The 26,818-nt window shown below is 36.9% G+C and overlaps 1 pseudogene; it reads left to right on the forward strand.

Annotated features, from left to right (window-relative positions):
* The first annotated feature begins 10,666 nt into the window (after nt 1–10,666).
* LOC148940901 (uncharacterized) lies at nt 10,667–12,849 on the forward strand (annotated as a pseudogene).
* Nucleotides 12,850–26,818: the final 13,969 nt, after the last annotated feature.

The following is a 26,818-nucleotide window of genomic DNA, read 5'->3' on the forward strand; positions in this document are numbered from 1 at the left end:
AATACAAAAAAGAACAACGGACATATTTTTTTTATTAATTTTAACGTATTTTTCATTTTCAGCGAAGAATTGGCAAAGACACTAACAGGCATCTCTACTCGGCAGTCAAAATTGATGGCATAAGTTTTAAAAATTGGCAATCGGCAGTCGGAGTTGATGGCGGAAGTTGTTTTTATTCAACGGAAAAATTGAAACGTTACGAATATTCATTCCAGATTAAAAAAATGCTGCTTCTGATAGGGCCCTCATCAGTGTATAAACGAAAATGTAAGGTAAAAGATTTTAGTGTTTTTTTTTGCTTTTATTGTTGCGTCTCATCTGTTGTAGTGGAAGCTGTAGTAAATTTCTAATTAGAATTCACAGATTTAAATGGAGTGTAATGAAGCTGTTGATAATTAATGCTACTAATGTATTGTTTATTGTTGTTGTGCGTTTCACCAGTTTTCAGCATCTATATTAGACATAAATGACGAGAAACCAGTTTAATTGCGTGCAAACAGCGTCTTAACATGGCTACAAGAAGACTAATAAGTGTCTTAAACAGACTGAGGGTTAATACGAATTGAAAAATGATTCAATTCTTTTTTTTATGCTGTAGATACCACAGAATTATTTGTTTTTAATAAAGACCAACGTCTTGCAATAATCTGCTTGAAAATTTAATCTGCTGTTATATGTGTCGTCTTATATTTTATTTTCTGCTCTTTAGTTTTCACGCCATGAATTAATACAGTTTTGGGTTGCATGAGTTGTATACTGGGATGCCAAATGGACACTTTTAGTGTCTTTTGGACACTTTTTCACTCTGAAGGACATCGGGACACTATTGGATCAAAAAAGGCAGCTTTTTGGAATAAAGGACACTTTTTGGACATTTTTCCAAATCAAAAATCAAATGTCTTTATTTTCTTCTTATTTTTACTTTTTTTAATTTGTACTTTACTTTTAAACTTTGGTAACAGCTTGGGGATTTTTCTTCGATGTTTTTGTGCCCTGCGCAAGCACCATTTATCAACCAAATAGAACCTAAAGTCTTAACCAATGTGGTATGAAAGAACTATCGAATCCATCTTTTTCTTCTATCCTACGGTTGACGTTTGTCATCAAGTCGATCAACTTCAAGGACCTACCTACTGCTGGTGGCAAAGTCACCCAGGCCGCTGAGAAGGCTAGAAAGAAGAAGTGAATGGCAACTCCCTGCTGGCACGTTCCTTGTAAATCCGTGTGGCGTGTAGCCGTGTGCATATGGCTGATATTATAAGCCTTCTGAAGCCTATTACTGATTCTAAGTGGGAGCGAAGGGGTAGCTAAGCCTGGAAATTTCCACGGCGGTGGTGGGCATCCAGGCAATGAGGCTTGACTCTCCGTCCCAAGGCTGTATACGAAGTCCGCTAGCGCACCTCAAAGTGGTGAAGGGGTGTAAACATCACCGAGCTCCACGCCGAGCAAGGTGACGACTAACGCACTTTGGGTGACCGCAAGACTGGGGACCTTGTGATGTACCTTATCCCCAAGAAACGCTCAATGATGCTGACAAATATGATGATGAAAAGTTTGGCTATGGCATCCCCGGTATTGGCAATGCGACGAGAATGCTGTTCTCGTCGAAAAGTATGCTAGCTACCGTCCTATCAAGAAGACAAGGCCTGAAAATTGGCTGCTGGAACCTGTGTTCGATTAAATGTTTATTGACACAATCTTTTGTAGCTGATGAATATTATTTTTATTAATAATCTGTGTGTTTCTGACACGAGACTAAATGGACATAACATCTTGACCCTTGAATTCTCGGCTGGGAAGGCGGTCTCTTTTTTAACTCGGGACCATTAGATGGATCTGGCCGGGAAGGAGTAGGTATCCTGTTGTCTCCAAAAGCAATCACTGCGCTCATCGAATATAAGCCTGTGTCTGAGAGAATCGTACGGGCAAGAATTAAAGGTCGCACGAACAATCTGACTATCTTTAGCGTTTACGCCCCAATAAGAGATGCCACTGAACAGCAAAAAGATAAGTTTTTCAGTGACCTGCAGACAGTCATTGATAAGATTCTCCAGAAAGATATCCTCCTAATTGGAGAAGACTTCAATGCCAGAATCGGCAGAGAGCTGAATAACTTGGAACAGGGGATCGGCAAGCACGGCCTTGGAGACCGGTGCACAAATGAAAATAGGCTCCTGTTGTTCGCAATGCAGAACAATCTCGCTGTGGCTAACACCTGGTTTAGGCACAAGTCGTGTCATACTTATACACAGGAATCTCGTGATGGAAGAGTAAAGGCCCAAATAGATTATCTCCTTGTATCCCGATGATGGAAATCCATGGTGTTGGACTCGAGAGTGCGCAGAGGTGCTAACACGGAATCACAAAATGGATCTTACCACTTCTTGCTGAAGATAAGGCTAAAGTACAGACTTAGCTCAAGGAAGACTACTATACCAAACCAGGAAATAGACGTGTTGAAGCTGAAAGTAGATGAGTACCGAGGAGCTTTTGTCCTTGAACTCTCAAACGGATTCAAACGGATGAACTAATACAGTTTCGGGTTGCAGAGTTGTATACTGGGATGCCAAATGGACACTTTTAGTGCCTTTTGGACACTTTTTCACTCTGAAGGACACCGGGACACTATTGGATCAAAAAAGGCAGCTTTTTGAAATAAAGGACACTTTTTGGACATTTTTCCAAATCAAAAATTAAATGTCTTTATTTTCTTCTTATTTTTACTTTTTTTAATTTGTACTTTACTTTTAAACTTTGGTAACAGCTTGGGGATTTTTCTTCGATGTTTTTGTGCCCTGCGCAAGCACCATTTATCAACCAAATAGGACCTAAAGTCTTAACTAATGTGGTATAAAAGAACTATCGAATCCATCTTTTTCTTCTATCCTATGGTTGACGTTTGTCATCAAGTCGATCAACTTCAAGGACCTACCTACTGCTGGTGGCAAAGTCACCCAGGCCGCTGAGAAGGCTAGAAAGAAGAAGTGAATGGCCACTCCCTGAAGGCGCGTTCCTTGTAAATCCGTGTGGCGTGTAGCCGTGTGCATATGGCTGATATTATAAGCCTTCTGAAGCCTATTACTGATTCTAAGTGGGAGCAAAGGGGTAGCTAAGCCTGGAAATTTCCACGGCGGTGGTGGGCATCCAGGCAATGAGGCTTGACTCTCCGTCCCAAGGCTGTATACGAAGTCCGCTAGCGCACCTCAAAGTGGTGAAGGGGTGTAAACATCACCGAGCTCCACGCCGAGCAAGGTGATGGCCAACGCACTTTGGGCGAGCGCAATACTGGGGACCTTGTGATGTACCTTATCCCCAAGAAACGCTCAATGATGCTGACAAATATGATGATGAAAAGTTTGGCTATGGCATCCCCGGTATTGGCAATGCGACGAGAATGCTGTTCTCGTCAAAAAGTATGCTAGCTACTGTCCTATCAAGAAGACAAGGCCTGAAAATCGGCTGCTGGAACCTGTGTTAGATCTCCACGGCCTTGGAGACCGGTGCACAAATGGAAACAGGCTCCTGTTGTTCGCAATGCAGAACAATCTCGCTGTGGCTAACACCTGGTTTAGGCACAAGTCGTGTCATACGTATACACAGGAATCTCGTGATGGAAGAGTAAAGGCCCAAATAGATTATCTCCTTGTATCCCGATGATGGAAATCCATGGTGTTGGACTCGAGAGTGCGCAGAGGTGCTAACACGGAATCACAAAATGGATCTTACCACTTCTTGCTGAAGACAAGGCTAAAGTACAGACTTAGCTCAAGGAAGACTACTATACCAAACCAGGAAATAGACGTGTTGAAGCTGAAAGTAGATGAGTACCGAGGAGCGTTTGTCCTTGAACTCTCAAACGGATTCGTTGTCCTTCAAGATGACAGCAAGGAGGCAACCCTGACAGATCAGTGCCCCAACTGCCGCAAGATAAAGAGATAAAAATTGAGAAGAAATAGGGGGCAAACTCAAGGACCACATCAATGAAGCTGCCTCAAACATACTTGGGTTTCTCAAGCGTAAAACCAAGAAATGGATCTCAGAAAAGACACTCAAACTGTGCAAAGAAAAAAGAAATGACCAACAAGAAATCCCCCACATACAAAGTGATACGACAAGAAAGTCACAAATCGGAAAGATCTGACAAAAAATCCTACTGGTCTAATGTTCCCAGTGATATGGAAAGAGCCACATAACGGAACAATACACGAAAAATTTATCAGATACTTGGAGAATGCACAGGGAAGAAGAAGCAAACTACCATCCTCTCGCTTAAGGTGAAGGATGGGAAATTACTCACAAGCAGCGAGGAGTATATCGAAAGATTGCGAGCTCGCTTCCAAGAGCTATCGAGACCAGTAGACAATAGTAATCGAAAGCAACCACTTACTGAACCGCAGAGCCTCCCACACAACTAGGCTTATAAAATTGTATGTATGGACCCACCCTCCAGGGATGAAGTAATTAAGGCTATCCAAGTTTTGAAAAACCATAAAAGCCCAGGAATAGCTGGGATTCCTGCTGAGCTACTGAAAGCTCTCCCTGAGTTGCTGCTGGATAAATTTCATAGGGTGGTAACTAAAGGCTGGGACAATGAATAGATCTCAGATGACTGGAATACCTCAATAATTGTCCCTATCTTAAAAAAAGGAGACCTAATGGACTGCAAAAACTACCGAGGTATATCCCCTATCCGCATTGCTGCCAAACTGTTCGCAGTCATACCTTTAAATAGATTCAGAGACACCAGAAACAGACGAACGGGACTCAACCAAGAAGGATTCAGGCCGGGCATGGGTTGTTGTGACCAGATTTTTAGCCTGTGACAGATCCTTGAACACCGGTTTAAACACCAGCAGGAAACAACCCAAATCTTCATAGACTTCATTACCGCGTTTGATTCGGTCCATCATGATGCAATATGGGAAGCAATGAAAGAGGACGGTGTGCCAGAGAAGATTATCAATCTGCTCAAGGCATACTATGCTGGAACAAAGGCCCGGGTAAGAGTCGATAGCAATTTTTCAGATCTGGTCCTGATCGAGGAAGGTGTAGGTCAAGGCTTTGTCCTTTCACCAACTTTGTTCAATTTCATCATTGATTGGATCCTCAGGGTCCTGGACAAGCATAAAGAGGTTGCAGTGAGCCCGTCCTTCCCCGTCACAGATCTTGACTATGCTGACGATGTGGACATGATTGCTGAATCTGTTGCAGAAACCCAGGCTATGATAAATGACATGTCAGTCAAGAAACTCTCGACTGGTCTCCAAATAAGTCTACCAAAAACAAAATCTATGCGAAGAGATGGGATAGATAAAACCCCTATTGCCCTGAATGTTAATCAGATAAAGGACGTCCAGTCGTTCAAATACCTGGGATTGATGGTAAACCCTGCCGGCGAATCTTCAGAAGAAATCCAGAGCCGCATATCGTCAGACTGGAGTTTCTTCCCTCAACTACGGAACCATGGAAGTGGAGCGAAATATCGCCACGCACAAAGCTCCGAGTGTATGAAGCTATGGTTCTCTCTGTCCTCCTCTATGGATGTAAAACATAGTCACTTAAAGTAGCCGAAGCGTTGAGCTTGAATATATTCAACCACAAATGCCTGCGCTAAGTCCTGGGTATTCACCTCTCAGATAGAATCTCGAATGAAGAAGTAAGAAGAAAATGTGGGGATCGCCCACTTGTCTCTGACATTGTTAAGCACAGGAGACTGAGATGGTTTGGCCACACAATGCGCAGACCAGATGAGCATATAAGCTAAATATGTCTCAAATGTTTACCACTACCGGCATGGAAGAAGAGCGCAGGAAGCCTAAAGAAGACGTGGCTAGCAATAGTTAAGTCTGATCTGGAGCCAATCAGAGGATTCCTAAAATACGGCCGTCGCTGGGATCGCCAGTGGCTTGAAATGGTGGAGCCCGGCCCTCTCGAGCGAAACCTATGGAAGCAGACATGTCGTCATCTGCTGGGTGCCACGATGAGTCTGGATACGCCTTGAACGTGCAACAAGTACAAGTAAGCACAAGGTTGTCATTATACTGCTGTTATAGAAAGAAAGGAGTTGCGCAGAAATGCTGTGTTGTGGATCAATTTTATTTGTAGCCGCTAGCAAATTTTTCTGATTTATATTCTACACTTTCAACTGTAATTTTTTGGCAAACACTGGACGCCAGTTTCAACCTAGTATAGCTCAAGTGTATTTACTTACGTTGGTCTTGTCTTATCACTTTTTTATTTCTTAGAAACATCATCTTTTCTCCAGGCTAATTGTAAATGTTCAGAAAACGACAGCAATAGAACTTGTCTAGTGATTTTCAACCCTTGATCAGCCAGTTGAATGAGTGTTTAAGGAGATTGACGTATTTTGTTGAACTTTAAAACCATGTAGGTCAAAATAAACATTTCGTTGCTACAGCCGTTCGGACCTTTTCGTGCCAAAAGATCCTAAATAGCTACCGAAGATCAAAGACTCGCATCTTTTTCGCATAGCTTATGAAAATGCCGAAGTGAAAATGAATCTTTATGATTGGTTCTTTACTTTTCGAATAAGATAGGTAGCGATATTGATAATCGATATAAAATTTCGCTCTGTTGACATTCTAATGACGATTTTTTTATATGCCATCTCTTCAAATTGAACTAGTACTAAACTTAATATATGGTAGCGTTAATGACAAAGATGAAAATACGTGCAGAACTCATGCAGGTAACAGACCGCAAGGCAGCAGAACAAAGAAGGATGATTTTAACAGATTTTTTGGCACTTTTTTCACAGGCTTTGAAAATTCATAGTGGCAACCTTGTATATTGGCTAAATTTATAGAGGGACGCTAAAAGTGTCCATTTTTGGCTGATTTGGACACTTTTGTCCTTAAAAGTTTTGGCAACCCTGGTTGTATATTGTATATAGTGCTTCATTTTTGAAGCACCATCATTGTGCTTCGTGGTGCTTCATGGTGGTTATTGTATATGGTGCTTCATTTTTATAATATTGTGTTTGGTACTTTGTGTGTGCTACATGTTGTTTTAATATCTTATTATATCTAATAATAATTCCATAGACCTTGCCTCTTTTGATAAATTCCCTTCATGCCCCAGTATTTAAAACTTGGGCAGAAGCCTCCTTATAATATATGTTTTTTTTTACTGTCACTCTTTACTTTTCAATTTTAAAGACTGTGTTTTTCTTCCTTTTGTTTAATATCTGCAGCAATGTCCTCCTGTGTATAACAGAGGCAAATCTTGAATCATATCAGCCTTTTCTACCTATTTAGCCTTTTATTCTTCCTTTAGCCTTTTATTCTTCCTTATTTATTTTTCCTTCCTTTTATTTATTTAACATTTGAGTCTTTTATTCTTCCTTTTGAGTTCTTATCTGTAATAAGAATCAGTATATAATAAAGTTTTTTTCCGGTCTTTTTACTTATATGTATAATATTCGTCATATTTTGCAATATATGCTATTGATGATATTTTAGAGGTGTTTTTTTGCCATTAATTGTACATAGGAATAGGCATATCTAAACAGTCAAAATCAAAATGTAATTTACTCAATTGTCAAGGTTTTTGTTATGTTATATTCATGGTTTTGAATAAGTTTTTTGTTAGATTTGCTTGGTGTTTGGTATAACATCTGTTGTATCGATTGGTAAAGCCTAACCTTGTATTGAAGTATTGGATTCAGAATTCTATTCTGGGATACTGTATCCAATGTTTCACATCCATATTAGCTTGCAGCCGTACTCCAAAATATCAGGTCGGAAGGGACATCTAGAAAGAGACTATTAGATTTTAGGGACGCTAATGAAAAAACCGGAGGAGGGCATGTCAGAAAGCTTAATAGAAACATTGTCAAGTAGAGGAATTCCAATGAATAAACTAGCTTCCAGTCTTTTGACTCTGCAGGTACTATGTCTGGTCAATCTAATGAAGTCCAGCAGGAAATATCTGAAATTCTTGATCACCGTGTGCCTTCTATTCTCTGCCAGGCCCACTGACCGAAAATTGCTAGAAAACATAGTGGTAACTCATCTTTTTTGATAGTCAAAATTTTCAATATTCCTGATGAAATATACCTGTTCTTCTTTTAATCTACATAGCACTTTTCCACCCTTGAAGAAAAACTCTCTTCAATTGAAAACAGCCTTAACATCCAAGACTTATCACTGACTCAGTGAACTACAAGGGCTAAAACCGTACAAGCAGTAGTTACTTAGTTTGAAAGAATAGTTTCAGCCATTTACAAAACGAAACAGATAAAGAACGCCTATAAAGAGAATAAGGCACAAGCTAGTACCCTTCTCGAAATAATTCTACACTTTGAATTGATCGCTTGCGTCACCTGTCTGAAAAACAACCCTGTTTAAGATTAGGATAGCAACAGAAAAACTTGAAGAAGAGCAGATCAACATTATTGACGCAATCGAGAAGCTTGAAGCTATGAAGAAACATTTCGAAAAAATATCAGAGGATAAAATGAACAATTTTATTGAAAATGCAAAAGTATTTTTAGAATGAGAGAAGTAAATTTTGAGGTAGATTTCGTCAGCCATCATAGTCGGTGACTTGGACCATCTCGTTTTGACAGCCAAGCTCAGAGTCAAGCCGAAACCTCAATGTATCAGTTCTATAGACAACACTTTAGAATCCTGCTAAAAAGGCTAAAAATAATGATCGGACGACAATCTCAGAGCTTTCCTTGTCAATTCTCAGCCGTCTTCTCGGTTACTTCAGCCTTTTTAAAAAACAGGATTTTAGTTGCAGATATTGAGCTAACAAGAACGTTTTTTCCAAACCAGGAAAGATCTCCAGATTCTACTACATTTGAAGTAGAGCTGAAAGTTCTGTTTCAGTTTTGCCACTGTGCTACAAGCATCGGAAAAGTACTAGATGAAGAAAGTTATCGGTAACATCAGCTTAAGCAAGCTCTTCACCTATGGAAATTAGCTGCGACAGCACCTGTTGCAGTTGCGGCTGCCGAAAGACCATTTAGCAAGCTCAAGTTTGTTAAGAATTTGCTGAGAACTACCATGGCTGATTCTTGACTAGATTCCCTCTTGTTGTTGGAAAATGAGAAGGACCTCACTGATACCATCGACTCAAACAAAATTGTCGAGCGGTGGTGCGCTTTGAAGAACAGGTGAATACAAATATAGTTGTCCTTACTTAAGCATTTGAACATGATGTATTACATTTTAGCTACTTGTTTCCCTCTGTAGATAGTATAAAGGATAAAAGATTAAGTTATAATGATATTTCACAGTCGTATAATGTGATCTAAGAGCCGTGTATGTTATGGGATCATAAACCTCCCCCTGGCTTTTTTGCTTAGAGCCACCTCAGGTATAAATAGTATAATAAATTTTGAATTTTCGATTTAGGGTGAGTGGCTCGATATTTGAATGAGTATATTTGGCTCTTCAGTTTTAGTCAGAGTGGCTCTAGGTATGGGTCCACAGCCGACACCTTGAAACTTTGGGATGGGAGTGCCCCCCCCTTTATCTGTTCCCCTGGTGTTTCCTTGGTTACGCATGACATGGTAGTGTACCAGGGGAATTATGTACCGTGAGTAATATGTGATATATTTAAAATATAAAAAAAAAAAAAATTATTTCTTTCTGAGGATACTTCCGATAAATGCCTCGTAGCATTCCAGACGTTTTAAAGAGTGGAAAAGCTACCGGTTAAATCACGGCACTAATCAAGGAAGACGTTTTTGAATTTCGCGAAAATACTTGGCAATAAAAAAATCACGAGACAATGTCTAATACAGGAAGTTTCAAGTTATAATAAGAATATAAATGTCTAATCATCAAAATATTGAAAATATAAATTATTAGATTGTCAGTTAGGATAATCATTTGACTTTGTAAAAATTATTACAAAGTAGCAGGCCCTCCAAAGGAGTTGAATCAATTATGAAATAGCTCTTAGAGCGCAGAATCCAGACTTCTGTGACATAGTAATGAAAAAGTGTCCTTAGGGGAGTATTATGTTCCTGCCACTTGGGCGATACACTCTGAAGTTATCATTCTGATTATATTACTTATATATGTTGCTTTATACATGAAAGACGAAGTTTAAATAAACCCATTACTTTTCTATTTGTGTTGTTTTATTTATATGCCTGTATCTCACCGCATAGTAGATAACTAGCTCAAATGCCTCCATTGGAAACGTTCCTAAGGAATCTGATTTCTAATTAACACTAGAGGTAATCCATAAGGAGATGACCCAAGGAAGCGTGGTTACACTCCTGGATTGACGGTTGGAGAACTTCTATCCTATCATAGTTACGTATTTTATTTCTTATCATAGGGAGTGGCGCGGTCATTTTTCTACACCTCAGTCATACTCATCCCTTTCCCCCTTTGCAAATGGTGCAGCCTTTAGCGGCACAAGTTTATATCAACTTAGCGGCTTAAGGTAAAACCTAAGTGGTACAAATGAAGCAATTCCAATACGGCGCAGTTGGCGTGATCCTTAATAATACAGCTTAAATCCTTAATGGCACAAGTGACAGAGTCATAAGTGGTACAGGGCCGACTGACACACAAAATTCTACCGGTACAAGAAAGTTCAAAGAGAGCGGAAAGTTCAAACAAGGAAAAAGTGAGATTTAGCCTATTGACTTCAAGCATTAGGTGCTTTGATTGAAGGCAGTATGCTTCAGTCAAATTCTCCGTATTAGCCCCCTTCTGTGACTAAGATCAAACAGAAATTAGAACAGTTGGAAAAGGAGAAATATGTCACAAATTATGAAACAGAGAAAGGAATACCTCCTCAGCTGTCTAAAAATGGTATATTGAAAACAAAAATTGAAAATTGTTCCTTGGATGAAGCGCATCAACTTGGATGCAATTAAGCTCCATTTGATCCACACAGTAACTCAACAGAGCAAGAGGCCATACTTTTTAACCATGAAGTTCAACCTGAATATGTTGAACTTAAAATCAAGAACTGGCTATTCAGTGATGATCAGGACACAAGAACCGTCAAATAGTGAGAAAGTTTCTGTGAATTCCTGTTCTTCTGAAGTTACAAATATTGCTGGTCATAGTAATAGCTATGTTAAACTGTGTCCTCCTCCACTGCCAACTTTACCGCCACCACCACTGAAGCCCAAACGAACGTTCTTGCACGACGAGTTTGGAAGCTTGTCACAATGCAGTACACCATGTTCTACGTTGTCAGTCCCTGAATATGGTGATGATTGTACACTCATAAGATTTTGGGCCAACTATCAGTCATTATTTTGAAGATGAACTTGGATCAATTTTAAGGAATAATGGAGAAAATGCTGATGATAATTTAAAAGAGGATGAAGAAGAGTCTGATTGGAGCGACTCAGTGGAATCTTTACCTGTAGATGAAAAAACAATTTTGTTGACGAACGGAGACGATATTTGGAGCTGGCGAAATCAACTACCAACCTTAATCGTAGGACTAGTATCCTCTCGCGAAGCTCTCTTATTCCAGAGCCAAAGATAAAAGGCGGTGAAAATAATCTATGCAGGGCAGGCTTCCTCCTTGGTTTGACATGCAAAGGCTCAAAATTGGATGCAAATGTGCTGTTCAATGTACCTGAAAATATTGTTATTGATGAAGGACTTCGTAAAATGTGCTTCCCTGATGCACTTCATTGGGAACCGTTTGGTACTGCCCTGGACTATTACACAATTGTATTGACGAAGGAAAATGGTGATCAGTACTTTGCTCATTGTCATCGTGTCAAAATTGAAGGCTTTGACACTACAACTCCTTATTTTTATTGTCTTATTAGTAGTCATCGATGTACTGCCTTTTTTAAAGAGATTCTCGGTGAACTGTCCAAATCTCATGGTCTTCCCCTTGAAGAGCATCGATCTTTCATGGCCTATTTATGTTCCTCTCCCTTGTCACCTCCTGGTCGCATCCTAACCAATCCTAATAAAGGTCTCACATTGAAGCGTTCTTTTGACTGGAGGTTCTCAGAACTGGGGCTGGATTTTCTGTATCGGCGGTTAAATCAAGAGTCAAGTGCAAAAAAGTTCATTGATCTACTTTCGACACTTCTCCTTGAGAGAAAAGTGATACTTGTTGGAAAAACGTCAGTGAAATATCTTGAGCTCTACAAGGCTTAATGAATATGATTGCCCCGCTGGAATGGCAGTACAATCTCGTCTCTATTCTCCCCTCATATATGGTGCGGATGACAGAGTTACCGACTCCGTATATAATGGGACTTCTTTCAGTGGACGAGGAAATTACTCCGCCAGATTTTGGTATGATAATCAACGTTGATAGCTCAGTGGTGCTGCATTTGACTGGAGATGAGGGAACTATTCTACCCAAATCTGTTAGAAAGAGTCTTCGCTCCCGTTTAAAGAATTCCAAACACATGAAGCTTCATCCAATTGGTACAACTGCCAGAGGATATTTGTCAAATGCTCTTTTAATTACTATGGCCAAACTTTTTGGCCACTATCTTGAAAGTCTAGTCTCTAATGAGGTTGGAACTGTCAAGTTTAGTCGTGAAACTTTTGTCAAATCTCATCCGGACGCCGACTGTCGACAGTTTCTTGAATGGTTTGGGGACACTATGATGTTTCAGTCTTTTATTAAGAAGAAACGTGACAAGCAAGTGCCAGAAAGCCCCATCAAAGGTGCCTTCAACCGAAAGTCATTGGAAAAATCCATGCAAATTCGTGAAAATCAAGCTTTACGTGTGCCAACAAAAAACAAACTAGTAAAATTTGCCGAAAAATTCAAGAATAAATGATTTGGTTCGACGTGAGTTGTATTTTTATTTGAATTTCATCAGTGTAATTTCATAATTATTATCCTATGCAAATCGAAAAACTGTTGATTTACAAGGAATCCATAGAAAACCCTAAATTACTGACTACAAGGAAAGGAAAACCTTATGATGGAAATTACGCAATGATAAACGAACTACCAGGCCTATGAACTTTTCTCAAAGAATTATGGCAAAGTCATGCTGAGAAAAACGTCACGAAACGGATATCATCCAAACTAAGAAAGGAAAAGGACAACAGAAGAGATACTAATCTAAGGGAATTAGACAAATCAAGAAACAAGTTCTCAAGTGCACAACAAGATCATGAATATGCAAATCCCACAGAACGAAATGAAAAAGATATCACAACAACCACACCTACGTATGAGACCCCAACCAAAGAGATGCAATCTTCAATATTGGAAACCACCGCAAACACAGTGCCAGAATTGATCGCACTTAGCAAAGAATCACCTGGAAATTTAACTATATTAACTTATCTAAAACCCACGACATTTACAAAATGGACTTGGTCAACAGGGCCCACGTTTACGCACACCCATCTTATTGACAAATTCCTTATAAACGCAAGGGCAAGAATCCCGGTAAGACATACCGAAATATAAACAGTAAAAGTGCAGGGTCTTAAGCACTAAGAAAACAAAAATAACTATAAAGAAGAGCAGAAAGCCAATTATGCATACAATCACTATAGGAAGATAGATTGAAAACGTATTCGTGATAGGTTAACCGTGACTCCTGAGCTGACAAGAGAAGTTTTTGAATCGTTACCAGATAGAAATGAGAAAAACATCCAAAAAGTGTCAACTCATCAAGCCTTCTTAATATTATACAGACAATAACGACAAGCCTTATTTGAACTATTTAATACGGAAATAAAAAAATTAAAACAAAGTACCACGAAGATGTTTGAAGTATTCTCTCGAAGAAATAAATACCGTAGGTCTACAAGCCTAATTCACATCATTGGAGAACTCGCCTTCCGCCTTTTTGGCTTGACAACGGAGGAAGACTTAAACATCCTGAGGGAAAATATAAAAAAAGTTGAATAATGCCATGAACGTAACGTTACACGTCCAGAAGATACAAGCCAGTATATCAAGTTAAAAGAAAGATAAAGTTGAAATGATATCTAAGAAAATCTCAAAAACTGTAAACGTAATGAATTATTTAAGAAACGAAGTGGATCACGTGGTGACAGCCGCGAGCCTTACCATGGTATCCCTCGATTCAATTACCATGTCACTACTAAATCTGGCGACAGATGTTAGTAAGTTTGAGTTCGCATTATTTGTCCTCACGGGAAGAACTTTGTCATACGACCTTGTAGACCCTTCTAACCTAAAAAGTATGTTAGACGAAATATAACGCACCTAACATTTGGTTTACATTTACACATACAGCCAGAAGTATCAAATTTATTCCTTGATTATACAAAATTAAAAGTCCACATCACGTAAATAAATGAACAATTATTCGTAGTAGTAACGATTCCTTTGATAAACCAACAATCCATATATGACTTGGACAAAATTTCGACCTTTTCTGCTAATATAAAGAAGACAAATTCCTCTATGACTATCAAACCTGAAGCAGAGTATTTACTTGTTGACCAAGATAGAAGAAAATATGCCCTAGCTAATCCACAAGACTTAAAAGAGTGCGTGTCATTAAAAAACCTAGTATGCCAGCTTAAGTTACCTATTTATTACGTCAAATCTAGATCTTGCATGTGAGATATATTTTTAAAAGACACACAACAGGAAGAAATACCTGATTCGTGCGAAGCTTTGATAGGAAGTACTAAACGAAAAATATTCATACACCTTAGGAATGAACTTTGGTTATTTTCTGTTCCAAGAAAAACTGTTGGAACTTTGTCTTGTTACAATAATACTAAAAAAGAATCGATCCAAGTTACAGGACCGAATTCCTATTACAAGATGTTGGTACGATAATAATAAAACAAGGATGTCGACTTGTAACTAAAGAGACGACTGCTCAAATGCCGTTAATAACAACGAGCACAAGTATAATAAGTCCTAATTTTACCAATTTTCCAATTTTCCCAACTTAAAATAATCAATTTTAAGGCAATCAACCTGTCGTACACTATTCCCAATATAGAAAGTGAGGAAATGAAAAACTCAATATGGTCCAAAATAGAAAGAAATGACGGAACAGTACCCCTTACAAAAATAAGAGAAGCATTAGACTCCCAGATTCTCCTATTTACAAATGAAGACCAAAGATTAACGTACGTGGATAATAGATACGGATTATTCTCAACCAATTTCTGGTGGAACATACTACTGACCGTGTGTTTCGTATTCGCGATTTCCTTGACTATGAGAACCCTACTGACTTTTAATTATGGAAGAATTTTGAGACTAAGAAGACAAAACCCAAAGGAAGAACAAGGGGAAACGGCTGAAATGCAGAAGTTAAGCCCGGAACCCCATGAAAACGTCTAAGCCAAGAAAAAGGGAAGACATTAGAAAACGAGTGGGTATAGAGGTCTCCACTCGTCCTTGCTATGTCTATTTCCCTCTTTGTAAGTGTCGTTTACGTAAAACCGTGCGGCTACGACACTGCAACATGCGTTTCTTAAACAGCACGGACGTGCGTGAACAATAAAGGCATGAACTATGTTGTAAACTGAGACCTCAAACTAAGTGATGTAGCGTACAGACAAAGACTATAAGCCTTATTTGAACTATTTAATATGGAAATACAAAAAATAAAACAAAGTACCACGAAGATTTTTGAAGTATTGTTTCGAAGAAATAAATACTGTAGGTCCACAAGCATAATTCCCATCATTGGAGAACTCGCCTCTCGCCTTTTTGGTTTGAAAACAGAGGAAGACTTAAACCTCCTGAGGGAAACTGTTAAAAAGTTGAATAAAACCTTGAACGTAACATTACTCGTCCAGAAGATACAAGCCAGTATAGCAAATAACCAGAGAGATAAAGTTGAAATAATATCTAAGAAAATCTCAAAAAATGTAAACGTAATGAATTATTTAAGGAACGAAGTGAATCGCGTGGTGACAGACGCGAGCCTTACCCTGGTACCACTCGATACAATTACCATGTCACTAATAAATCTAGCGACAGATGTTAGTAGGTTCGAATTCGCATTATTTGCCCTCACTGGAGGAATTTTGTCATACGACCTAGTAGATCCTTCTAACCTAAAAAGTATTTTAGACGAAATAAAAACGCACCTAATGTTTAGTTTACATTTACCCATAGAGCCAGAAGTATCAAATTTATTCCTTTATTATACAAAATTAAAAGTCCACATCACGAAAATAAATGAATAATTGTTTACAGTAGTAACAATTCCATCGATATACCAGCAATCCATATACGACTTGTTCAAAATTTCGGCTTTCCTTGCTAATATAAAGAAGACAAATTAATTTATGACTGTCACACCTGAAGCAGAGTATTTACTTGTTGATCAGGATAGACGAAAAAACGCCCTAGCCAATCCAAAAGACTTAAAAGAGTGCGTATAATTCAAAACCTAGTATGCCAGCTTACGTTACCTATTTATAACATCAAGTCTGGATCTTGTATGTTAGAAATATTTTCAAAAGACACACAACAGGAAGAAATAATTGATTCGTGCGAAACCTTGATAGGAAGTACTAAACGAGAAATATTCATACACCTTAGAAATGATCTTTGGTTATTTTCTGTTCCAAAAGAAACTGTTGGAACTTTGTCTTGTTATAATAATACTGAAAGAATCGATCGAAGTTATAGGACCGAATTACTATTACAAGATCTGGGTACGATAATCATAAGACAAGGATGTCGACTTATAACTAAATAGTCAACAGTTCAAACAGCGTTAATAACCAGGAGCACAAATATAATAAGTGCTAAAATAATCAATTTTAAGGCAATCAACCTGTCGTACACTATTCCCAATATAGAAAGTGAGGATATAAAATCCCCAATATGGTCCAAAATAGAAAAGAATAAAGAAACAAGAGCGCTTACAAATATAAGAGAAGCAGTTGATTCCCACATTCCCGTATTTACAAGTGAAGACCGAAGACTTACGTATGTGGATGATAGATACGGATTATTCTCAACTAATTTCTTGTGGAGCATACTACTGACCGTATGTTTCGTATTCTCGATGTCCCTGACTATGAGAACCTAACTAGCTTTTAATGTGGAAGTATCCTGAGACTAAGAAGGCAAAACCAAAAGGAAGAAGACGGGAAAATGGCTGAAATGCAGTAGTTAAACCCAGAACCACACGAAAACGTCTAAGCCAAGAAAAAGGGAAGACACTAAAAAACGAGTGGGTACAGAAATCTCCACTCGTTCTTGCTATGTCTAGTTCCCTCATTGAAAGTGTTGTTTACGTAAAGCCGTGCGGTTACGACGCTGGAATATGCCTTTCTTAAACAGCATGGACGTGCGTGAATAATGAAGGCATAAAATATGTTGTAAACTTAGACCTCAAACTAAATGATGTAGCGTAACTTGTGTTTAAATGCTTATTTTAAATCTAATGCAGAATTAAATAAGTGTTGAATTAAATTAAAATAAAGTTTGTGTAATAGCGTATACTAAGGAACATAATAAGAGGACTTGCTTAAAGGAATTAATCTCTTATATCGTCGTTATTATATAACAACTTAGAAGAAATTTCTATGTTTTAGGTTTACCAATGAAAATTCTATATATTTGAAACCAACACAATAATAATGTCGTTTTGTTAAAATCAATATATGTGTAATAATATTAGTGTATCTGTTTAATATTGTTTTGTAGCGTAAAATTCACCATAAATGTACCCAATCGTATTACCTATTATGTATTATGACTACTCGTTTTAAAGAACGTGTGATTCTGCCTCTTTATGTTTATTACAGGAATTGGAATGACCTATCGGAAATCATTCATTACAATATGTCTGTTGAGATGAAGCTTAGGTATACATGCAAACTTGTGTAGTTCTTTGGTTGGGGGATTTTCGGGGGAGGGGGTAGACAATTTTACCTCTGCTGGGGTTGAATGAAAAGTCGTGAAATATCAGTTGACCTTTTCCCTAATAAAACTATCACATCTCACTTAAAAATTTTAATTATGGGGAGCAGATTGACCTAGTTAAAATATCTAAAGGTCTGGTTTCTTGAAAAAGTCAGTCAAATAGTCAGCCAAAATCTTCCATGGATAAAACAGTTAAGTACCATAGATAAATTATTTAGAATTGCAAACAGAACATCTTAACAGGCAGTGATAAATCCCATACTTAAAGCACTCTTTACTGAAAGTCGTGTGTCTTAATTCTTGATTCTTTTTGTATGTGTGTAGGAAGGGCTCTCTGCTTGCACAATTTTCACGAACTTCTCAATTATACGAACTTCTAATTATTTTCTCAACTGCTGTGTGTATTTGTCTTGGAGATTAGTTTTTATTTCCTTTTAAGTATTTTTACCCATTAAAAGGGTATCTATTTTTATTTCATAATCTGTAGAATCCATAATTACAACTGTGTTCTCTTCGTACGCTCTCGTGATTACTGTGTTTTAATCTTTTTTTAACTTTTGGTGAATTTAAATTTCTTCCTTTGATTGAGTTGAAAGCGACTATGATGGATTATAATCAAGAAACACTCTTTACAATTTTTCCTCCGAATCGGTCTGGATTTTCAACCTCACCATGACAGCTTAAAATAGCAGACTTCATGCCAATAATAATTTCTGCTGCATTTACGTCTGTTTGTGCCATTGCAAATATATCTTAGTTTCAATAAGGTTTATTGGGTAGCTAGTACAGAATAGAATGTCTTTGACATAATTCAATTTAGAATTTATAGGAGTACGTGAACAGATTTCTAAAACACTTTCGACTAAAGAGATTATTACCCCTCTTTCCACAGAAGGGGGATTTGACGAGATATATAAATACCGATCATTATGGGTCGGCTTTCTGTATATAGAAAATTCAAAGCTAGGAATTTTTTTATAATTAAAACTTCCAAGAAAGACAACTCTCCTGAATCTTCCAGTTTTCATTGTGAATTTAGGATTTAATCAAAAGAGTTCAAATGTACAAAACAATCTCTTAGAGAGTCCTGTCCATGTTCCCCAACAGAAAGGATATCATTAACAAAACCAAACAGGAGAGAGTGTTTAAAGTGGAAACTATTAAAAGCAGATTATTCTATGAAATCCAAATAAAAATTTGCCAAATAAGGAGAAAAAACAGTGGCCATGGATAGGCCCATGAATTGAAGCAAAAACTTTTCTTTGAAGTTAGAATATGAAGAGAACTTGTTCCAAAGACGAACAAGTGTCATTACTCTTTCAAAATTCCACTTATTTTGTTTGTAAGGCGTGCACACATTTATGGACATCTCATGAAGTTTACATGGAAACTTAAATTATTAAAAATTGAGATTAGTGAAATATCTCTGGCGTCTCTATTTATTGTCAAAGTTCTGTATATATTTTTTTATCTCAATTATCTATTTAAGAGAGAGCAGTAGGCTATTGACAGTAGATATTAAAGTTGCTTCCTCAAAAGAAAACAAATGTGTGGGATTTTCAAAGATATGCAGACTCAAGGCAGGATCAGAGTTGTTTGATCAGAGTCTTTGACTTAATTTAATTCAGAGTTTAAATGATTAGGTGAACAGATTTTTAGAACTCTGTCAAATAAAGTGATTATTACCCCTCTTTTCACAGAAGGGGGTGGGGGCTTTGACGAGAAATATAGATACCGATTATTATGGGTCGGCTTTCTGTATATAGAAAAATCAACGTTAGGAGTATTTTTTGTAATTAAAACATCCGAGAAAGGCAGCTTTTCTGAATCTTCCAGTTTTATTGTGAACTGGAAATTCGAATAAAAATAGTTCAAATGTACCAAAATATCTCTTATAGAGTCCTGTCCATGCTCTTAAACAGAAAGAATATCGACAACAATACGAAACCAGAGAGAGTGTTTTAAGTGGAAACTATTCAAATTGAATTGTTCTTTAAAAACCATGAAAAAATACATTATAAGACCCCACTGGCTGTACATAACGTATGAAACTAAGAGAGGGACGGAAATAATAAATTAAAAATGGAATCAAAATGATGATAAAGTGTGTATTTTGTCAGCCAGTGGCAAAATATGAGGACAAAGGACAAGCAAATATTTTAACAAGGACCTCCGCCAAGCACTTGGTAAAATAAGCCACCAAATCAAACTTTGTAAAGTGTAAGAGACAAAGAGAGCATATACTTAATAAAAACCTGCTAGGAATGAATCAAAGGGATTTACCGAAATTCTTGAGTCTTTTAATATTAAAAGAGAGAAGTCTTTTAATATTAAAAGAGACAAAGAGAGAACAGATACTGAATAAAAACCAGCTAGGAATAGATGAAAGAGATTTGCCGAAATTCTTGAGTTTTTAAATATTAATTGAGTCTTTTAATATTAAATTGTTGTAAATTGGTGAAATTGTAAGATCTAAGAGAGATGATTGAGAAAAATATTATGAAAAAACAGCTAACTTAGATCCATGGCAAACTATTCATAAGATATGTTGGTCAGGTGGGGGATTTATTCAGCCGGTGCATGTTTTAAAAGATGATGGTAGCAGAAATTCATTGCTGGACCAACCAGGTGACGAACTTTTTGCAAAGTTGTTGTAACATAACAACTTTTAATGATAATATATTCCATTCTGATGTAAAACAACAAGTTAAAATTTTTATTCAAAATGCTAGTTCTGGAAAAGATGAAATTAATGTTCATGTTTTAAAAGATGCTATAAATTCTCTGACATCAATGAAAGCTCCAGGTCCAGATGGAATCTTAAATCTTGTTTTGAAAAAATAGTAATGTGATAATACTGAATTTTCTAAAAATCATAAGCATCAAAAGTCAAAAGATAATAAATCACCTTTACAACCAAAATTACTGAAAATAACAAATGAATGGGGATTGATAGTCTAAGATTAATGCAAGAAAATTTGGAAATGATTCAAGAGCTAAGACAGAAGAAATTTCATATTTGTATCTAAAACTGGTTAACAAAGGAAGGACTCCTGTTATTCTCATGCCCACAAATGGTAATTTTAAAGCGGTAATATACTTTTACAAAGAACCAGTGTAAATTTGGTGACCTTAACTGCAATTGATCTACTTTCATCAGTCGTTAAAGATGACCGAATTGAGCATGAAGCTGAGAAGAATGTTATCCGTTTTGGTGATGACATTAAACTCACAGGGGTGAGTATGCCATAGTTGATGCCGGAAATGGATGTTTCGGACCAGGAATTATTTACGTTGTCTTGTCAAGAGTAATGACTAGTACTGGATTATATGTCATAGAATTGGATCCCAAAAAAATTATAGTCGACAATGATGCAATCACAGAATATAATCGTCTAAGAAATAAGTGCAGACAGGATCTCTATCTTCTTGACAATCCTAAGCAGTCAATTGTTGACATAGAGACCACTACTGGCAAACAAGAGCAGACACATGATAACGACAGAAAAACAAAAAACAAGTTTAAAAATCCAACAGCAAGCAGACAGTAAAAGGGGAATAAGCTTTAAGAAAGTATTGTCATCGAAACGGGCAAAAAAGCAAGATACTTTACATAGTCCTTACAAGTCCAGAATTGGAGGAGGCAGGAAAGGACTAGATAACCTGGACAGTGTTTCGTGTTATACTAACTCTGCTGTGCAATGTCTCTTCAGCATGCACGAATAACTCTTTGACACGCCTACCAATTTAACAGGGCCCATTTAAAAAGAAATTGAACGGGTTGCATTGTCATCTCTTCGCAAGAAGGAATCAACAAAGATGCTTAGGAGCTTACTTTCAAGTCAATATGGTTCAGAGCAGAGGCAGCAGTCATTATTTGAATTTTGGGAGGTCCTATTTGCAAGAATTGACAATGAGATTACAATCACAAATCCACTAATCAACGAGAGTGCACTTAGTTAGGTATTCTATTTTAAGAATCAAAACTTTTGGGTGTGTGAAACCTGTCATTGGACTTAAATTCGGTATGCATTCCCAGATGGAAAAGTTTGCTACTTTCCAGTTCGTGGAGTTACAAACCCAGATGCACCCGCTTATGACGAAGAAATAGATAACACAGATTTTCAGTTGTCCAGGGTATTAAATTCACTTACCAAGTGGGTAAGAAACCTCCGTATCAACACAATCTAACACTGAAAACTATATTTACTAAAACAAACAGCTTTCTTGCAGTTAATTCAGATCAAAGAGCAATGATCAGCAAAATCACTAGGAAGATCGCAGAAATCGATTTGGATTCAATTGGTCTTGAAACCACGTATGAATCCAATATTATAGGCACAAATCACAATTAATTCTTGAAGTCAATACAAATGTACAAGGTTATTGCTGCTGCAATTCATGTTGGTTCAACTTTTGATTCCGGGCATTACTTTGTCTACAGAAGAACTTGAGGGACGGTGGTGTGTTTGCAATGATTCTATCGTGCGAAATCAAAACAAAATGGACGCAGCTGACATATAAGATATGACTTTTCTCGTTTTTGAGAAGCACTCTTAAAAAAGAATGCAATGGTTATGTTTTCCGGGACCAAGATCACGAGGACACCAGTATCTTATCAGATATAATTAGTATTGAATTCATGACTATATTAGTTTAAAGTATGTTCAGAACTAAGATAGATCATAAAATATGGGCAGATCTCTCAATGCGGACAGTAATTCATTTAACCCATCTGAGTGTTACCTCTACCTTGTCTTATAGAAGAATTGATTTGTTTATAGATAAGCTCTTGAGGGACTAAAGAGTGGACTATCGGCTGACCTATCGTATATTACTTCTCTCATCCTTGAGAATTATCCTTAATTAAAATTGAAAATACAAAGTTTGTTCACTTTAGGGGAGATAGGCACAAGGCTAAGGCTGGATTATGAGACAGATGAGAGATAGATTAGTTAAAAACATGTTTAGAATTATTAAGGTAGAATAGAAAATAGATTCATATTAGTAAGAGTTGCAACTAAGATATTAAACCACTCTTTGACTTTTTTCATGAGGTTATCCAGATAGTTTACTTTTAGATAAGGACAAAGAAATCATAAGTTACTACGTTAGTACAACTTTTGAAAGTGGCCATTACTTCATAGCTTACACAGAAGAATTAGAAAGACACTGAGCACCTATAATGAATTTATTTTCTTGAATCAAAGAGATGCATGGTTATCGAAAAGGGGGGCAGGGAGCCCCCGCCCCCCTGGCTGAATGATGCTGCCTTAGTTTTATATTTTTGTTCTGACATTTCTATTCTATAGCATTAAAAGATCCAATTAGACCAGGTTTGTCCCCCCTGGAATTCAGCTTATGGGCGCCTACAAAGAGATGAGAACGCCGATTACTTGTCAGATATGATTAAAGTACAGTTAATATTACACTAGTTTAAAGTATATTCAGAACTAAGGTAAATATTTTCATAAAACAAAACAAATATTGAAGTGGTGATAAGGAGTTGGTACAAGGGATTTTCAAGTCCCTGAACAGAGACCGGAAAGTTCCCTGTCTGCTGAACTTGGCAAACATATCCAAAATTGGAGAAGTAGATATTTTGTACTACAGGAAAATGGGTTCTTATTGGGCTTTAAATCCAAACAAGAAGATTTGAAGATCAAACCGGAGAACAACTACGAATTGAATGGCTGTGTACTCAGTATCTAAAAAACACAGGATCCAAAAAAATGTCAATTGAGTCTTAAGAAGTCGGGATGGATAAGACTTTTTAATTTTGATACATACATACATACATAGAAAGAGATGAGTGGGCCGATGCGATTGCTACAGTCTTAGACCAGTTGAACTCCACCAATTCCAATAGATCCTTTTCTCATATCAACTATCCATGGGAAGAACAGCAGGCTGTAGCAGGCTCTAGTAAAAGGTATTTTAAGTCGATTTTTAATCACGTTTGCAAACCCCTTTTAAGCAACTTTTGTTAACTTTGACCTTCTAAGATGACCTGCTCAATGAATTGCTTTTTGTTATTGTTAGAGCATTCAGTGTCTTCAAAATATAGATTTTTGTAACAGCTTACCAATAAATATTTTCAATCTCGTCAAAGAAGCAGCACAAAAAATAAGTCAGACCCGAGTATGTATATTCTGAGTGAATAAAGGTCCATTCCGGTTTGGTTGCTATTTACGGTTAAAAAAGTTAAAATAGACCATGGGTTTCTTTCTGTTTCAGAAATCCAGCTAATGCTAAAAAAGCAGGAATTGCTTGAATCAGAAAGAAAGGTTTTTTCAAAAAAATTTTAAAGGAAGAAGTAATTTCGGCAGGGATTAAGAAGCTAGGAAAATAAATGAGGTGAATGTGAGAAAGTGAGCACGAGAAAGCAGGAGTATACGGAGCTGAGTTGACCAGAAGTCGTGTTATGCTATAATGTGTTATCAGCAGGAGTATTGGTAGTAGACAATAGAACTAAGCCGATAAGCAGAGTATAAGACTTTTTTTTGTTAAATTTTGCTTCAATTACTGTGAAAAAGGAGATTGTTCTCCCCTCTTTCAACAGTTTTTTCATCCTCAAGATATTCAGTGTCTACAAAGGCATTGCTTTATGGTGACACAAATGGTTTTGAGGTAATCAGAAATGTGGTTCAATAATTGGTTGGGTTCTAGTTCTTGGATCCATTTTGAAAAAAAAAGTTTAAGAATGTTTGACTACATTTTGTGCACGTACGATGAAAATAGGCTGGAAAGAAGTTGTAATTTATCATTTTAATTAGGCGATTCTGTTGGAGCCCAACCAATGCCCATTAGGACGCAATGTCAAGCCACACGAAGAAGCAATCTGGAAAGACTTGAATTAAAAATGATCTTTTTTGGTCAACGAGTCAGTTTTATACTTTGTTTTGATCTTCGAAACTGCATATTTAGGTATGTTTTAAACGAGCCAAATTATTCAATTTTAGTGTATTTTTTTTTTATCAAAGATCTTCTATTCAACATGACATCTGATAATATCAAGAGCACAGGGGAGTCTTAACTAATAAAAGCCTCATTTTTTTCCTTTTCAAATTAGTCAAAGTCTTTTGCTGGTGTTTTATGTCAGGCATCCTTTGTCTGAATTTCTGTTCATTACTACCAACAGTTTTCATCTATATAAGAAAAGTTGTTTGTTTTTAATTACTATTTTGTTATCGGGCTTATCGAACGTGTACTGAAACATATACATGTACGAGTACACGTACACGTGTACTTACATGTATGCAGCAGTTGTGCATAAGGGCCTGTCTCTCTTTAATTTTATTATTCTAAAAAGCTTGTATTATTCATCTGTTTTGAAAAATATTTTCCAAGCCCCATACTTCTTAAGTAAGTTCATCCACTAACTTGTATGATTCTATCCTACCTCCAAGCCTAGTGCTTAATATTTTAAATTAATTGACTTTAAGGCTCATCATAATGAGGAATTCAGGGGCTTATCCTTGACACCTTCGGGAAAATTTCTAGTAAACAAGGGTTACATGATTGCTCTCGGAGAGAGACTGTGTAACGGTAGACGGCTAAACTTAAAATTGCTTTCTACCAGTTTGAATATTTATGCAGAGAAAATACATTTATTTATTTTCGTGAGAAAAGATTTGCTTCTAAAAAGTAAAAGAGCAGGCAAATAAATAAATTGCAAAGATCCTGGGAAAAGGCCTATGACCTTTACAGGAGGGGGAATATGCTCTTATGGTTTAAATTCTAACACCAAAGAGAGAAAGTCGTCGAACTTTCTGATGAAAGTCGAAACTTTCATCAAAACTCATCAAATGAACTAAGCCATCAAATGATACACCTATCAATTCATTCAAACGTCGTAATAATTTTAAACTGATCAAACAACCAAAATAGAACGCTCCTGTCAGGTCAAAAAAAATATTAGTAGGGGTGTTTCTAAGTGATATTGTGAAATGTAAATAATCTTCAATATAATAACTTTTGACCTATCAAATGGTTGCGGAAAGGGAATAACTACTTACTCTTGAAATATAATTAATTTTCATTCGTTATTAAAACTCAGGTATAAAATCCACGCGACCATGGATAAGACCCAAAATTTTATTTACTTTTAATGGGTTTTGCTGAGATTTAGACAAAATATGGCGAGCTAAAAAAGACCTACAATGTACCCAAATACGCATTTACAATTACGAAATTTCAAAACATGAATTTGTAATTTTTTAACACACATGAACAATTAAAAATATTCATATTCTCATTTCTATCTAAATCACTCATATTTTTATTTAGTTTTACCTAAGGTCCACAAAGTTTAGACTATCCAGAAAAAATTTTAATTGACACTTTTTTCACACCAGATTCAACGAAACTGCGTATAAACTTTGCTAAATGGCAACCCTGCTCAATTTTAATATTCCAGGACCTCGCACAGTCATTTTTAAGGGTAAAATTACAAACCGTAAAATTTTAAGTTTGAGTCGGAATAATTGAAAACTTTGTTATAAAATACACCAAAGCTTGATTAGGGTCCAAAGTTCTGTTTCATAAGAAGGGGATCTTACTTAGATTTAAAACAGTAAGTTTAGCCCCCCCTTCCAAAAAAAATGATAATATTAAAGTCAAAAGAATTGCTAAGAAAAACTCAATTTAGATTATGAAATTTTAAAACATGATTTCGCAATTTAAAACATGAAAATTAAAAAAAAAATTGTGAAAATTTGTGGCAGGCATGCCGCAATGAGGAAAGACCTCGAGCCTTTGGGAGACTTCAGGAAGTACAGACGCAATAGTGATAAATATTGGCCGGAAATCATCCGTCCCCAAACAGAAGACCGAAGTCAGTGGCAGAATATGGCCCATTATATCCTCGGTGCCTAGTTTGGCTGAACAGCCTGTGCCTCGCCATTATTTAAGGAACGAAGTGTATCGCGTGGTGACAGATGCGAACCTTACCACGGTATCACTCCATATAATTACCATGTCACTACTAAATCTA

This window comes from Artemia sp. Qi Xiang Cuo, chromosome 19, assembly GCF_049724085.1.
Source record: "Artemia sp. Qi Xiang Cuo chromosome 19, ASM4972408v1, whole genome shotgun sequence".
Taxonomy (NCBI): Eukaryota; Metazoa; Arthropoda; class Branchiopoda; order Anostraca; family Artemiidae; genus Artemia; species Artemia sp. Qi Xiang Cuo.